Below are 15,405 nucleotides of genomic sequence, written 5' to 3' on the forward strand. Positions count from 1 at the left end.
TCCCCGTGGCAGTCAAATGTAAGGGCTAGAATGTAAATAGACAGAGAGACAGTCTCTATTCAAAGCAGAGCAGGGGATTGAGGTGCACATGCAAAGCACTGCTAGGGCTTGTGATGGGCTTTCACCAGGGTTACATGGTGTCTGAGTGGTGACAGGCTTGTGTGTGGGGGTCACTAAGCGGCCCTGGTGCCAGTTACTTTGAGTATTCAAAACAGTGGCCAAGACCTTTTGGCCAGTGGTGACAAAGTATGTATGCATAACAGCACCTACAGTCAAACTACACACAAATCTACAGTGGGAAAACTTTACGTAGAATTTCCTTCCTCTCTAATGTTGACACTGGGGATATCTTGGGGACAAAAAAAGAACAACAAATCAAAACAAAACCTACAAACAGTTTGTAGGTATTAAGCAAAACAGAGATTCAGGTACACAAATGTAGTTTGTGTAGGTTAAAGTGGGACAAAAGTCAAATTGTCAGAATATGTATTTGGCAGGTCTTTCCGCCACCTTGCTGCGAGATGGTTTCCAATTGCTTGAACAAGTCTGGTCCATTTCAAACACTGATATGACAAAAAATACCCCGTACTGTTGCAGACGTGTATGATGTGGATATACTGCGTGGGCATTCAACCTGTGTTGGACCTATTTCTGTGAGACAGCCATCACAGGTTAATCTCTGGTTGTGACTGTTGGCTGAGACACCAGTCAGAAGCGTAGTTCCATATACTTCACTGACAAACCAGAATTACCAAATAAAAGCTAGTTTTCAGTTTCACTTCTGTCCTCTTGTCCATATATGCTCATTTTCTCTCTATTTGGGGACTGTGATATTTAACAGACAAAAGTCAATATGGAGTGACGGTTATGTCATACCTCACATTACAACTAATTAGGTTACTAGATGACAACATGTGTCAAGGATCCCATTAGCACGAAAGTTGACCCTCCGCCCTGGTCAGGAGGACTGTTGTGGAGATGGTTTGCGTTCACCCTTTCATATACAGGTGTTCGACCTGCAACACTGAGGATCTGAAAGGGGTATAAGAGAGAAATCGCCTAAACCAAAACTTGCCAGATACTTGAACAATCATGTACTTGCAAGCTAAGTGTAATGTGTAATATACTACCCAGTGTCCTTAACTCCTCCTCCAATGTGCCCTCTGTTCTGGAGTCAAGGTGAAGATACTTATTGTCTGCGTTTTGCATTACAACCTTGACATGGGAGCAGTGCACACATGTGGTTGGTCACATGCGGTCTGTGCTAATAATAATGTGTGTTGAAGATGTGATTGTTTGTGTTGAAATAAACTTCCTGGTGTCAGCCAGTTCAGGGTAGTGGTAGTGTCTGTGGGGTTTGCTACGCTAGTGCCCACAGTAAGGGTGGCAGTATATTACATCCAAGAATCAAACCTGCCCTGTCCCCACAGGCAGAAATGCAGGTTTGCGATCTCCAAAAAGAAAAACCCTCCATTGGGCTACAGTTGCACTATGATCTCAGGCCTCCAGTCAGAGTTTTTTTTGGTCATTCCCCGCCCCAATGCACAATAGCAATTGGTTAGCATGTCATGTGATTAGTTGCACATTGTGCTTGTTTCCCAGTAACCTGCTGATTTCTATCATTTTAAAATTGGGTAGAGGTGGACCAAGTGTGACAAGATGAGTCAATGCCAGACGAGTTGGGAAGAAATCTATCCTCAGAATCAGCTGCCAGAATGACAAATATGCAGTTTGTCGTTGACGTTTTCCACATTGTGCAGCTTCAATTTCCCTCACTAGGCCCACTAGGTTTTCTGTACTGATTAACCTCTATGCAGAATATACTCAATAGCACCGGTGTGTCTTTCAGGTAGATACGGAAGGAGAATTATCATATGTATCGGCCAGATTCATGGCCCAGATATTAAGTACAGAATACACCACTATATGGTGTCTGAAATACATTCCTCATGCAACAAATTACATTAAGTTTTTGTAAGTGAAGAAATTTGCCACTCACTCGCTCTCTCTCTTTATTGCAGTATTTAGACATTAGTCACTAAGTCAACGCATAACTTTTTAATGTTAATAAACACTACAAGAAATGTCCACTCATAGTCCTAATATTAATACTACCATCAACCAGCACTTGCTTACTATGTGATTAAATGCTGTACAAGTGTAGCAGCTTCTGGGTTTGCATTTGACCAGTCCGTGACACTCAGTACAGCAAACTCAAAATATATTAGTTCCTGGGTCTTTAGAAAGTACTCTGGAGCAGGGGCTTTTTGTGGGACAGGAACAGTGGCTCAGATACTAAATTTAGACCTAGGTTCCTTCACTTGAGATGCAGGTAAAGGCCCCAAGTTCCTCCTCCTGTTGTCTTTGTTTTTGATTTCACCTTTGGTAATATTTCCAGCATCATCCCCTTCAGCTCGCAAACTCCACCTTATTCTGGTGTGGAGGGACAGACCTCCTGTTGTTGAGTGTACTGGCATTTTACTGGCCAAATTTGATATTGAAAATAGTATACTGGAGCTGGCACTTAGGCTTAAATGTGTATGTCAAACAGAGATGTGTAGTGTGTATGGTGTGCATATATCTAATAAAACTAGATTAATCATCAGTACCACTGTAAATATGTTTTTACAAACTCCTTAGAAAGCTTCCGACCCAGGTATTGTTGAAAAGGCGACCTAGCAACAGAGAGCAGCAGTTACACAATCTTTAGCCCCACATTTGCCTATGGATGTGCAACACACCCTGATGAAACCGTTTCAGTTGTGTTCTGTAGGAAGCTTAGTGAGTGAAGAGGAAAAAGGATTTAGATTGCTAAACCACAATACACCAGACCGAAGAGTGAAGTAATGGAAGCCATAATGCAGAGGCCACCACTAATGGTCCATTTAAATTAAGATCCAACAAGAAGCTAGTTGATGAAGAGAGCTACGCCTTCAAGAGCACAGAACAATGGATAAGCCAAGGCCCATGTATTAGCAGACATGCTGTCTTTTTTTCTAACTAAAATAATGGAATAAGGAACAAGGAAAATTGAGTGTTGAGGCACTTAACCTACAGTGGGATGACATGCCACAAGTGGCCTGCAATGTTTTCACTTGAGGACATATTATCCACTAGGCCTCTCAAAAGAGCCAGTGCCCTTTTTGTTTCAAAATTATTAAGATAATTACAATGGCCTCTGGCCCCCTGCATCCTTTGTATAGAACACTCCACCTGACTGTGCCTCTGAACATGTGAATATGGTCAAGTTTAAAGTTTTCAGAAAGGCACCAGACTCGATGATACTTACCACAAACTGGTTAATCATATCACATGAGTATATAAGGTTGATTGACATAACTGCATACAACAGCAAAAACAAAAAAAGAAACAAAGTAAAATGACAAAAAGCTATTTTATGAGAGCACATTGGCCAGATGTCCTGGTAAGTTCAAGTGAAGGGGTGTCACTCCGCGTGAAAGTCAGGGTTCAATATGTACTGCAGTTGTGGGGTCAGTTAGTTATACTTCCTGCATAGCAAGAAAAACAAAGAACGCACTTTTAGACTAAACAGCAACTTACGGGACATAATCCTTGTTATACAAATTGAGGAATATGAATTGCAAAAAAGCAACATGTTACTGTTCTTAATAACAAAACTATGTGAAAAACATTACTGTGCCAGGCACTTTCATTACATTATGATTACATCCTATGTTCTATACAATTAAATATAGTAGCACATCTGCAGTCACACTTGCACACCAACGCGTTTATGCCTTCCTGCATTAAGATATATGGGTGACTGTTGCAGATGTGTTAGCATGTTGGTCAAAGCTACAGTATTTCCAGACATAACATTACCTGACTTGGGTTGAACAATGTTGACACAGTTTGACAGTTTCAAATACAATATTTCTTGTCCAGTGTTGCTAATTGGCTGGGCATTATAACAATATAACCACTGATCGGGGTAGAAATTCATTCCTCCATAAGAAATTTAGCAGAAACAAACATCTGATATACTGTTGATACGTGACATGGCCAGACAACGTACTTAGAACTGAATTACACAGAGGAAGTTATTTCTAACCAATCCTATGGCAGTCTGTCAGGGACAAACAGCCCACGTCCCTACAGAGGCACAGTGGGATTGGTTGAATTAGCTAAACACCACATGTTGTCGTTTTGGTAAAAAAGTTGGATAGAAAGACAGGAGTGCTTCATCGGAGGAAACTTCAAGTGTCAGTGCCTAAAGTAACAACCCTAAATGTAAAGAACATTCGTGGATAAACTAGACATACAAGTGGTCACACATCGGTGGTCTGGTGATACTTTGGCTACTCACAGCACGTCCAGCCACACAAGTCAATAAGACCATCCTAAACACGACTGGGGCACTTAAAGTGCAACACAAAACAGACTTACTCTGCCCCAAAACTGTGCCAATCAAGACAAGAAGGTTTAACATCTGAAGCAGCACCATCCAATAATGCACATGGAGTGAAAACTTAAAGTCTTAAACACCAGCAGACCCATCTGTTGGAACAAGCAGCGAGGTTCTGAGAGAAACAAATCATGAGATTTAACATTTCTTTATTTTTGTTTTAATATAGTTATGTTAAGGTTTATCTAACGTTAGATTGATAAATTGCATTAAGTGCTTATCTTTGGACAATATGGTATCAACAGTCACAGCCAGATAGTTGAAGAACCAAAGATGTGGCTGTCAGTTGCTTGGGCTAATGTGAATTCTGTGCAACCCTGTTTATTTGAGTCTTGTTATTAAACACCTATGCCATCATAGTGTAAAACGTTCCAAGCATAGCTATTGATGTTGCTGCTCTGTAGGACTGGATGGGGATTCTGAACAAATTGGATGACACGAGAGCGTCTTTACAAACTTTTAAAAGGGTAGAGATATTAGGGCAACTATCACTAAACATAACTATGTCTATAGTGTATAGTACACTGTATTCAAAAGTTGGGTATGCATGTACTTTAACACCTGTATTTATATGTGAATGTTTTTAGAACTATACATTTCTCTGCAGTAGCATAGTGCTGGCTACCAAATTGTTGGTGCATTTTACCCAGTACCTGTAGATTTTTTTCCCCCCAGGTGCTTGTTAGCAAAGTTTCTGCCTTTTAAAAAACACCTAGTGGAAATACAGTTAAAAGCAGAATCATATCAGAGGTGAAGAGAAATCAGCACTATCACTGACCAAAGCCACATAATCCCAAAGAGTGAAATCCACAGACTAAGAATTTAATCCCATTCATATCCTGCACTTGCGGATTAAAAAAGAAAAAAATACACATCAGCAGGATCAAATTTTAAACACATGGTCATTATCTTGTGGTGACACCCGACTGACAAGTTCTATTGTGTACAAACCCAGGGACAAATGTCCTTCAGACACACATTACTGACATGAAGGCTTTCAGACAGGCTTGTCATACACCACTTGTATCATTGCATAGACATCAACACATTTTTCAGAAATGCCCACATATTATGCCATCATTGTCCACCAGGGCCACTGGACAGAATGTCAAATACATGTCAGTATACTGTGGGTCACATCCAGGTCACAAAATTTGATCAACATTAAATGGAATGATGTTTTATGCTTAGTTTGGTAACTGGATGTTCTTGGATGGCATACAGGTTGTTCTCAAATAAATAATCTGATGAATCACAGCAAAATCTTAAATTCCAGAGAAGCAGAGAGATATCACAGAGACTGCGGTAACAGTGCTGTCTCAGGTGTGGTGGTACCATCCTGTGAGTGATTACCAGGACAGAAAAAATAAGCTCTTAAAAAAATATCAGTATTGGGAGTTTTGAGTCAATATTTGACAATTACATGTAAATGTAATTAGGAAATTCAGTGGCATTGGAAATTTGCAACACGAATTGAATTGAATTGAATTTGCAACACTTCCAACCAAAGTGATAAGCTACATAGCCAAAATAAAAATATAAAAGACCACATACTTATACTACTATACTAGAGTTTAACAGCCCACAGAACATGTAAAGGTTTTGACATAAAGTTAAATAAATGTGACATTTATTCAACTTTATTTAGAATATGCGGGGGGGAAATCACTGCATTTCAAACCTCAGTTTTTGTTTTGTTAAAATATGCTCCATTTCCCTGAGGTGTGGTTACAGCGGTTTAAAATCAGACATTAAGTATAATATCAAAATATGTAAATCAAATGTTTATTTCTTATAAAGTCATACAAATATTTATCATAGTTGCCATGTTCCCTGGTATTCAGGTTCACAGTCAAGATGCACAACACCCCTTCCCCACCATGTTGTCCTGCATCTGAGGTGCACATACTGGATACATCTGACCAGGAATCCAATCAGCTTTAAAACGTTTTTTAATACAAATGCATTCAGTACATTTTTACGATGTGGAAATCAAAGAAATCTACTCTGCCAAGCCTGAACCCATCCGATGCTCGGCAGCTGTCTCTCTCAGTCTGAGAAAAAGCGGTGATGAAAAAGGCTTTGAACGCCATCTTGTTCATTGCAGCTGCTTGGGCCCTGAATACAGGAACCCATTCATTCGAGGAGGCGGAGGGAGGGGGCACACTGGCAAAATGAATTCATCTTTGTGAACCAGTAAATACAAATAGCTCTTTTGAGAAACGCAGAAAATGTCCTGAAACGACTAAAAATCGGCTAATTTCAATAACGGATTCTTTAGATGCAATATTTTAACACTGCTGGTCAATAACTTCTCGCCTCGGCGCTGGAGGAGGCGCTCAGCTCGGCTTCCTGCGACAGCACATCTGAGTCGTTGCTAAACCGCATTTCGAAATAGTAACCACTAAATAAAAATCTCCGAACTCCTCTCTTCCACTTTGACACCTTATGCTGGTGTGCTGACAAAGATTTGATGCTTCATCGTGGATTAAGCGTGCCCGTTTTCCGGGCTAAAGCTTGAAATACTATGGAGCTGCGCGGCCCGGTGGGGCATGGTTACTGTAGCTGCTAACAACTTGCCCTACAACAGACCCGTGATCGAGATAAACAGATTGTCAAAATCCAATTAGACAGTCTCGTCTTCACATCATTAAAAGAAGAAGTTCAAATTAAGGCCGAACTGTGTGATGGCAAACTGACGCTGGTTATCATTTTTTCATTGTGATCTTACAGCTATGTTACCACTTGGCAATAGATGCAATTTTTAAAATATTTTTTATGCATTATGCATTCTAGGTAAGAATCGCGCTAACAAATTAGCCATTTCATTTTCAGCACTATCAGTGGATGACTGGATGGCTGACTCTGCAGACTAGACGTGGGAATATAGCATATAGCAGTGACATACAGTAGCCATAATCCATGATGGTTTGGTTTCTATTCACCGAATTAAATGATGTTAGTTCAACTAGTTCGTTTAAATATAGCCTGTCGAATATGTGTCCACAGCAGGGAAATTCGACATTACGTAAATAATTTTAGCAAGGCAAATATTTACGCTTCAATGGACGAGTTTTACATAAAAGCGGCACTCAACAACAACACCACCACCGTTCGTATTCACTAAGGATACTGGCAAATGTTTCCTTCTGCAATGTTCGGGATATACACTCCCATATCAGCTATACCAGGCTGTAAACGTAGGCTATGGCCACTGCTGGCTAACTTGTATGGACTGGCTACGGAATAGTGGGGGTGGTGGTGATTCTGTTGGTGAAGTAGCCATTTTTAGACTCCCTTCGTTGTCAATTGCATGATGCTACAAATTTTCAACATGAGTGGAAGAAAATCCAAACTCTGTTCACGTATGTTTGAGTTATGCACGCGTAAGAAGTTGCAACTATGTAATGGTCATCTTAAACAGCTCGGCTATGGTTAGTCAAGAATAAACAGAGTAGCAAATGTGCGACCAATTAGCTTACCAGGTAATCACTGGCTATCTATAGAGCAAAGATGTGAAAAAATGTGGGCCGCCATACAGATCCAAAATGTTGGTGTTAATTGGGATCAATATTATGTCTTGAGTGAACCCGTAATTGAAATACTGCTTGAGTAAATTGGCTACTAAAGCAAAACTGATACAGTTAAACAGTGTATTTCTTAAGAGAGGCAGAAAGATACCCGGACGTTGGAGAGGGGTGCTGGCTAACCTACCGAGCTGTCACCAACTAACCTTCTAATTAATATTACCACTGGCTATTAACTACCATCTTGCCGGATAGAACCATTAGATATAAAAACAGTTCAATAATGTTCAGGTCAATTGACACCTGGGTTAACGCAGTGCGTTAAGTTTCTCTAACAGTGACCCCCACCCACTCTCTTGCCAGCAACGACTAGCTAGCAGCAGGCTAACGGCAGCTAACTCTAACGGAGGAGCCACTCAACCCAGTTTAACCCCTTTCGTTCATCTTCCCTGCTCGACAGGCTAGCCAACTGCAGACACTGAATGCATTTCCTGAAGCGCAATTTCAAATATCAATACATATCCTTACCCTCTTTCAGTCGAAGGTATCCGTTGTTTATATCACATTGACTGGAAACAGCAAAATCTTGTCTCTCCTCTCTCCGCCCAGGCGCTCAGATTTAGCTAGTTTAGCTACCGAGGAGCGGCACTCCCCGAACCCAGTTTTTGACCCGCCGAGGGGGGAGACACACCGGCACAGAGGCGTAGAGACAAGGCGGTGTTCACTCAGATAAACGTGTCAGAGTCCCGTTTGAGCGTTCTTCCGTTTCAACGCAAATTCCAACTCAAAGCAAAAATCCCTTCTTGTCTTTCCCACCGTCGTCGTCCCTCTTTTTTCTTCCTTCACGCCAGGATCTCAGTCGCTTCTTCCTCCGGCCATCAAACAGCAGAGATGGGCGCGGTAACCCTGCACTCAGGTCTGGGAAACCCCACGTTACGGCAGCGTCACAACGCACGGCGAAGGGTCGGCGACCACTCCAACAGATCAGGAAATACTGCCATTTTTGGTAACACCAACACACCTAGATAACGTTTACCTTCCAAAACAATGCTTTTAATTTTACAACTTTATTCATTTAAAGAGTTCATATCAAATGTGACCCGAGAATGAGCATTTTCCATGCTAAAGTAGGCTAGAACAACAACCTCTCTGTACACCAGCCCCTGTTTAAATGCCAGTGATTCTGAAACTGGCCTACAGAGCTCTACAGGTTCTTGGGGATACGTTCACTAAAATTAACCAGGAATCATTTATTTAAATATTTAGGAATTACTTTTGTATATTCATGAGTTTTACCTATGGCATTCTTCATACTTCATACACAGTGCATACTATCCCAAATAAATGTGCCTATATAAGACTCTGGGATCATGTTAAAGTGGATATATGGCCAAAAGTGATATATTTCTGTGAGTCTGTGGCGTGAACATGTTTGAGAACTCCAGGAAAATGTGACTGTCATGTCAGAACTATGACCGCTACTTCAAGCCAATAACACCGCCTTATTTGCAAACCAAAACAGACTGCGCCACATATTTAACTAAAGGAGTGCATGCACTTCCCTGTCAGCATGCATGGCTAAATCCAAAACACAACTTTACTACATGTACATTCAATATAATATACATTTTTGATCTTGTAGTGTTACTATGAAGACAAAAAAAACCAAGAAGCAATTGCAGAATAGAAATTAACCTGACAGACATTTCTAAAAAATAAATAAATAAATAAAAATCCCACCAGTAGAACATTCAGGGCCAATTTCCCTTACACTGATTTATGTCAAATTTACATTTGTACTGTATTTGTATATTTGTACATGTACACTGATTACACTGCCACTGTCCCCAGAAATGTGGTGAGTATAAACTGGCAATGGAAGTTTTTGTTGACAAGTGATATTCTCTGGATATTCATACTTTCTGCTTTATGTACTGATGTCCCTGTGCTCTAGTTCAAGCTAGGAAATCAGTGGGGATTTACTTCTTGTGGGTGGACCATCACAGCACAGCAATGACTTGATCATTATCACCAGTAGTCTAGGTAGAGTGCTCAGAGGAGGGGTTAATGCTCAGTGGGTTAAGGCGTTACTTGGAGACATGGAACACTTTGTGGTCCTCCGGGACCACAAAGTGTGTATGGGCTTGGTCCGATGAGGGAAGACAAAAGCATCATCAGCTATGGTTTGGATGAAGAACGCTCCTGAGAGAGTGCTGTTCTGTCTACTGTAGCCCAGCATTTAGGGATGTACTGTTTGTGCCAGATCTGTTTTGCCATTTTGCACTGACAGTCATTGTATTTTTGAAATGTAAAATGGGTAAGAGCCAGCATGTATCACACTGAATTTGAAATATCGATGTATATAAAGAATAATCATTTGTGTGAATGTGGTGATGAGGAAGAAATGAAAAAGTCAAAAACGGTTCATTATTGCACTCTGAAAAAGCATGTGTAAATTAAAATTATCCATCAATTTATCCTCTGACTCAGTAATTTGAATTTCCACCTGATTGTGTGTATGTGTGCTCCTGCCAGTTCTGTATGAACAATCCTCTGCTGAGGGATGGTCAGCTCTGCAACCACACATTAGTGCATATATAAGAGGTACCTTCTCCATAGTAAGTGTACAGTACTGTATGGAGGGGCGTGTGCACACATGCATGCGTGTGAGAGAGTGAAAACCCACCAAAACCCATTCACTGACAGTTTTAGTGTATGTTAAGCAAATAGTTGATATTGGTGGTGGGTTAGTTTATAAAGGTCATGGTTTAGAGACCATAATTTAGCTTTCTTTTTATGTATTCACTGGTTATTGCCTGTAAAAACAGCATAGGTTGAAAACACTGCCCCTGTGTGTGTGGCAGGGTTCTGGGCGTGGGTTTCCAGCGGGACTCATCTGCCCAGGTTAATGCTGGTGAGATTTAGTTGCCCCTGGATACACCCCTGCCTGCCTGCCTGTCTGCATACATGTGTTGTGAAGCTTCTTTAGCAGAGCTTCAGACCACCCAGGGGAGAAAGCTTATTGTCTGCATTCAGCCCTTTTGATGAGGAGAGCGGAAAGAGAACAATCCACACCTCGATGTGCTTTCTGTGTCAACGTAAGCTCAGATGTGGTTGTGATAAATAAAAAGTAAAACGGTGACAATAAGTATGATGGTCTGACATGTTTTAATGTGGTAACTGCACATACATGGAATACTTTGTATGGGCATGGCCTCTAAGAAAGTTGACTTTTATGAGCATTTTTTTCTCTCCTGCATTATTTTATAACGTCACATTCATTAACTGGATGGGTTGTGTTCACACACACACACACACACAGGGATAGACAGGCAGACAGAGACACACAAACACACACATACACCTCCCTTCAGCAGAGCAGAGACTGTAAGTAGCACTATCTCGCAGCATTAGCTAGAGATCAGAGGAGAAATCAGATTAGAAAAAGAGGCAAAATGGCAACACAAATATTGCCTAATATGATCTCATACATTTCATAGAACGAGTGACATTACATGAGGCTAAGCTCATAATGACCTTGCTTTTTATAGGCAGGTTGGGGTACAGTAATCTGATTTAGCATAATCTCCTACAATCTCTGATAAATGCTTACAGCATGTATCTCTGAGAGAGGTCAGATCCTATTGGTCCGTTCTGAGGCATTACTGACATCTGCTGTTCACATACACTGGGCCTAGTTCACACAGGGTTGGACACCGTTAGGAGTTTATGGAGGGAGGGGTCATCTTGTGACTGAGTAATGCTGTAAAAAAAAATCTAGATGACAAATATTGGTGCTGTTGTCAGTACTGGATTATTCTATAAATATCAATTCATTTAAAGACTGGAATGTTTTCCTATATGTCCTGCTATGTTGATGCCTCCTCTTCATTTTTCACCCTTAGAAAGGTCTAAATGTATAAGAAGGAGTAGATAATGTATTTTACAAAATTAGAATAAAAAAAAAAAAGAAAAGAAAGAAAGAAAATCTAGCAACACCTCATTTCAGTAGCATACAGTGGCTCCTTTTTGTGAATGTACAGTGTCAGAAACACGTACCTCCTTTAACGTAAGTTCATATAAATAATTCCTGTTTTTTGAGAAGAAATGTTATTCAGTGAGCTGTACAGCTGTACATCTTCAAGACTAGTTCCTTAAAATTAAGAGATATGAAAGATTTTGATATACCTTTCTTTGAAAAATGTTCATAATTTGCTGTTTGTATTAATTAGATTCAGTGGTTGTTATGTTGTAACGTTTGCTCATAAACTTTTTATCCAGAAAGAGAAACCTTTACTAGTTAAGATGGTCTAAATGCTCTTTCACTACCTATTTCACCATGTGAGAGCAAAATTCTTGGGGCGAATTCTTGTAATTTTCAGTATTATTTGTTTGGTTTTTGGTAATAACAAAAACTGCCACGACACGCTGTATTGGCTAGCAGCAATCAGCACGTTCAAAGATGTGAAAATAAGCAACTTGGACAGAACTGGAATGACACTCTTTGATCCGATTCTGTTGATTTTTTTTACATCCATTCAAGCCCAACTTAGATATTTTTAGATTGAAGCTTCCAATAGCTGATATATAGCTTATAGAAAAAGAATAATCAGCCTGCTACTAAGATTACTACCGCTATTACAGCAATTAAGCCTACAGCCCCAACTTCTGCTATTAATACTAATATACTAGTCCAATATGTCAATCTATGCCTGATCAATAGCCAATAATTTCAATACAAAACAACCGTTTTCCATCATTTATCTGTATTAGTCTGCCTATTCTGTGTCGCATTTCACAGAATGCACCTCGTTTGGCCTCAGTGTGAACTCCTGTCACTTCATGGGCACAGTACCAGCAGTGCTACAGTATGTACTGTGTGCATCTGCTGGCTTACATCAGCTGACACACCCTTAGCCATGACATAACACAGCTGCTTACTTGGCATTACACACCCCCCCGGTGGTGGAATTAGGTCCTACAATCAGGTGCAGGAACAAATTGGCTGCACAGGGAAAAGACAGGCGAGCCAAACTGACTATTAACTCTTACTTTTAGACACAAAATGCTGTGTGTTAAACTTAATGTGTTGTAAGTTCAAAAGCATATTATACGAGACATACAGATCACTAAATCAACACAACTGTTTGTGACATTACCCAGGTTATCACTACTGCAATTCCTTGTTTTCCTTTTTGTTTACTGTCAAAATGTTGTAATGTGATGAGTTTGTAGTTTTGTTTTAACTACTTGTCTTATGTCTGTTCCCCTTGTGTATTTGATTTATTTGATTTTAGGTCTTTGACTGAAGCACTTTGTGACTGTGTCTGTGAAAAGGTACTGTATAAATAAACCTTGCTTGTTGCAGTAGTGTCAATTGTATTTTACTCTTTTATGCTTTCCAGCATCACTGTATTAGCGCTGTGCCTTTAAAGTGCAAACTGTGATTGAACATTTGGTGTCCTGAATATAACCACAAACAAGCACAATTATTTTGCCTTGTATGCAAGTCATCGACCAAGCAGTCAGGCAACAAGGAAGCAGGAGTTGAAAAACTGGGTTTTTAATTATCCCCCAAAAATGCAACATTATAAACCAAGATGTTGATAATTGGGCCTATAAAAGAGGTCAATGCAACATAACTATATTCAACTAAACAAGGTGTTAACTGAACAAAATGGACACCAACTACAACTAAATACAAAGCAAAACTAACTAATGGATCAGTTTTCTGCATCTCAATGATATTCGGTGGCATTTGAAACCCTAAAGGTAACTCTGGCTCAGTGTTGGTTGGTGGTTTCATAACTGCGTTGGAATTTCTCCCGCCTCCTCTGTCTGCAGGTTTTCCGAGACTTCCCAGGTGTTGTCCCCAACTCACCACTGAAAAGGGGCAGAGCTCTGCGAGATTTCTTTGCCTGCGCTCTTGTAACAGCAGCATTACATTTTCAGCTTTGGTCTGGCTCTAGAAAATCTAAAGAATACTGGAAGGTCCCGTCCTAGCACAGCAGAATAAGGCAAGTTATCAGAAACCCCAATGTACAACACAGACAGGGATGGCCTCTAGGGTGCTGATAATGTTGGACGGTACAAACTTCCTGTGAACTAGAGCCTGATCACTCCCAGAATCAAGCAGGGCCTTGAGAGTCACACCATTAACTTCAATGTGTGTCATTTGAACAGACTGGTGATTCTTAAGCTCAAGTTCAGCATGAGGGCGAGGCACAGAGCACATTTGTGTCATCTTAGCTGACTTTTTAGGGCACATGGGTTTTGTATGGCCTTCTACTCCACAGAGATGACAAATTGAATCAGAAATACTTTATTGATCCTGGGGGGGAAATTATATTGCTTTTTTCCAGATTTAATGGTCTGCTAGCTGGCTGGTTCTCCAACATGGGAGGCTTACCCACACTGGTCACTGGCCCCTGATAGCACTGTTGGGCTGGTTTACAGTTGTCCGTTGTTGTCCATGAGTTGTAGCTCCATGGTTGTCCCTTCTTCAGAGCGGCCACAAAAGATGCCAGCCAGCTTAGCAGCTTCCATTGCTGAACCTGGGTCATGCTCTTGGATCCAGACCTGAAGTTCAGGGGACAGCATTCTCCACTTTCCATAAAGCTCCTTGAGCCTTACATACAACTCCGTGGGGCTCTCGTCAGGGTTGACCTCTAGGGAGTGGAATCTTTGCCTGTAGCTCTCAGGACTAATGTCATATTTAGAAAGAATGGGCAGTTTTACCTGATCATAAATCAAGGGAATCAGTGTCCATATGCACATAAGGACCTCTAGCTTTGCTGGTTAGCAATGGTACCAAGTGAAAAACACAATCTGATTATAGCCACCGGCATGCTACATTAAGGTGTTCAAATGCAATGAGAACATGTTCAATGGGTCAGGGTGTGAGCTGTCGAGGCCACAGTTGGACTGACGGTCACAACTTCTGATGGATCAAAATCTGCTGACTGGATCTGGTAGTGGAAATGTTCGGGCTTGAACTGCAAAAGTTGAAACTGATGCTGAAGTGCTTTAAAACGATGTCACTGCCTTACAGTTACCTCATTCTGTTTTGCATCTCGGGCCTGACAGAGTTGGCTCCTTACCGTCACCCTCAGTGCTTTCTTTTGGGATTTTATTACCTTGTGTGGCCGTGGCCATCACAACGCATGTAGGATTTACTGCAGTGTAAAGTCAGACTGCATTATCTATTCACAGCAATATTCTGTAAGTATAATTCTGTAAATCAACACCTTATAAACACAACAGTGCAAGTTGCACTTTTCTTTTCTCAGTGCTATTTGTATTATCTTTGTCTTGTTGTGAATTACCACTACATAATGTTTTGATGGGAATGAGTTACTGCTGCATTATTTAATGATGACCATTTAATTTTAAAATGCATTAATGATTTAAAAATCAATGAACACGACACAAATACAATCATGAGATGCTCTG

At 40.6% G+C, this 15,405-nt stretch overlaps 1 protein-coding gene across 1 annotated transcript in view; it reads right to left on the reverse strand.

Annotated features, from left to right (window-relative positions):
- The window catches only part of LOC139288398 (guanine nucleotide-binding protein G(I)/G(S)/G(T) subunit beta-1), a 34,571-nt gene extending 25,743 nt beyond the window's left edge, over positions 1-8,828 (reverse strand). Inside the window, exon 1 of the mRNA XM_070909679.1 lies at positions 8,482-8,828. The gene's annotated coding sequence lies outside the window, so the exon portion shown is untranslated. The remainder of the gene's footprint in view (positions 1-8,481) is intronic.
- Positions 8,829-15,405: the final 6,577 nt, after the last annotated feature.

The sequence above is a fragment of the Enoplosus armatus genome, chromosome 8 (assembly GCF_043641665.1).
Source record: "Enoplosus armatus isolate fEnoArm2 chromosome 8, fEnoArm2.hap1, whole genome shotgun sequence".
NCBI classification, from domain to species: domain Eukaryota; kingdom Metazoa; phylum Chordata; class Actinopteri; order Centrarchiformes; family Enoplosidae; genus Enoplosus; species Enoplosus armatus.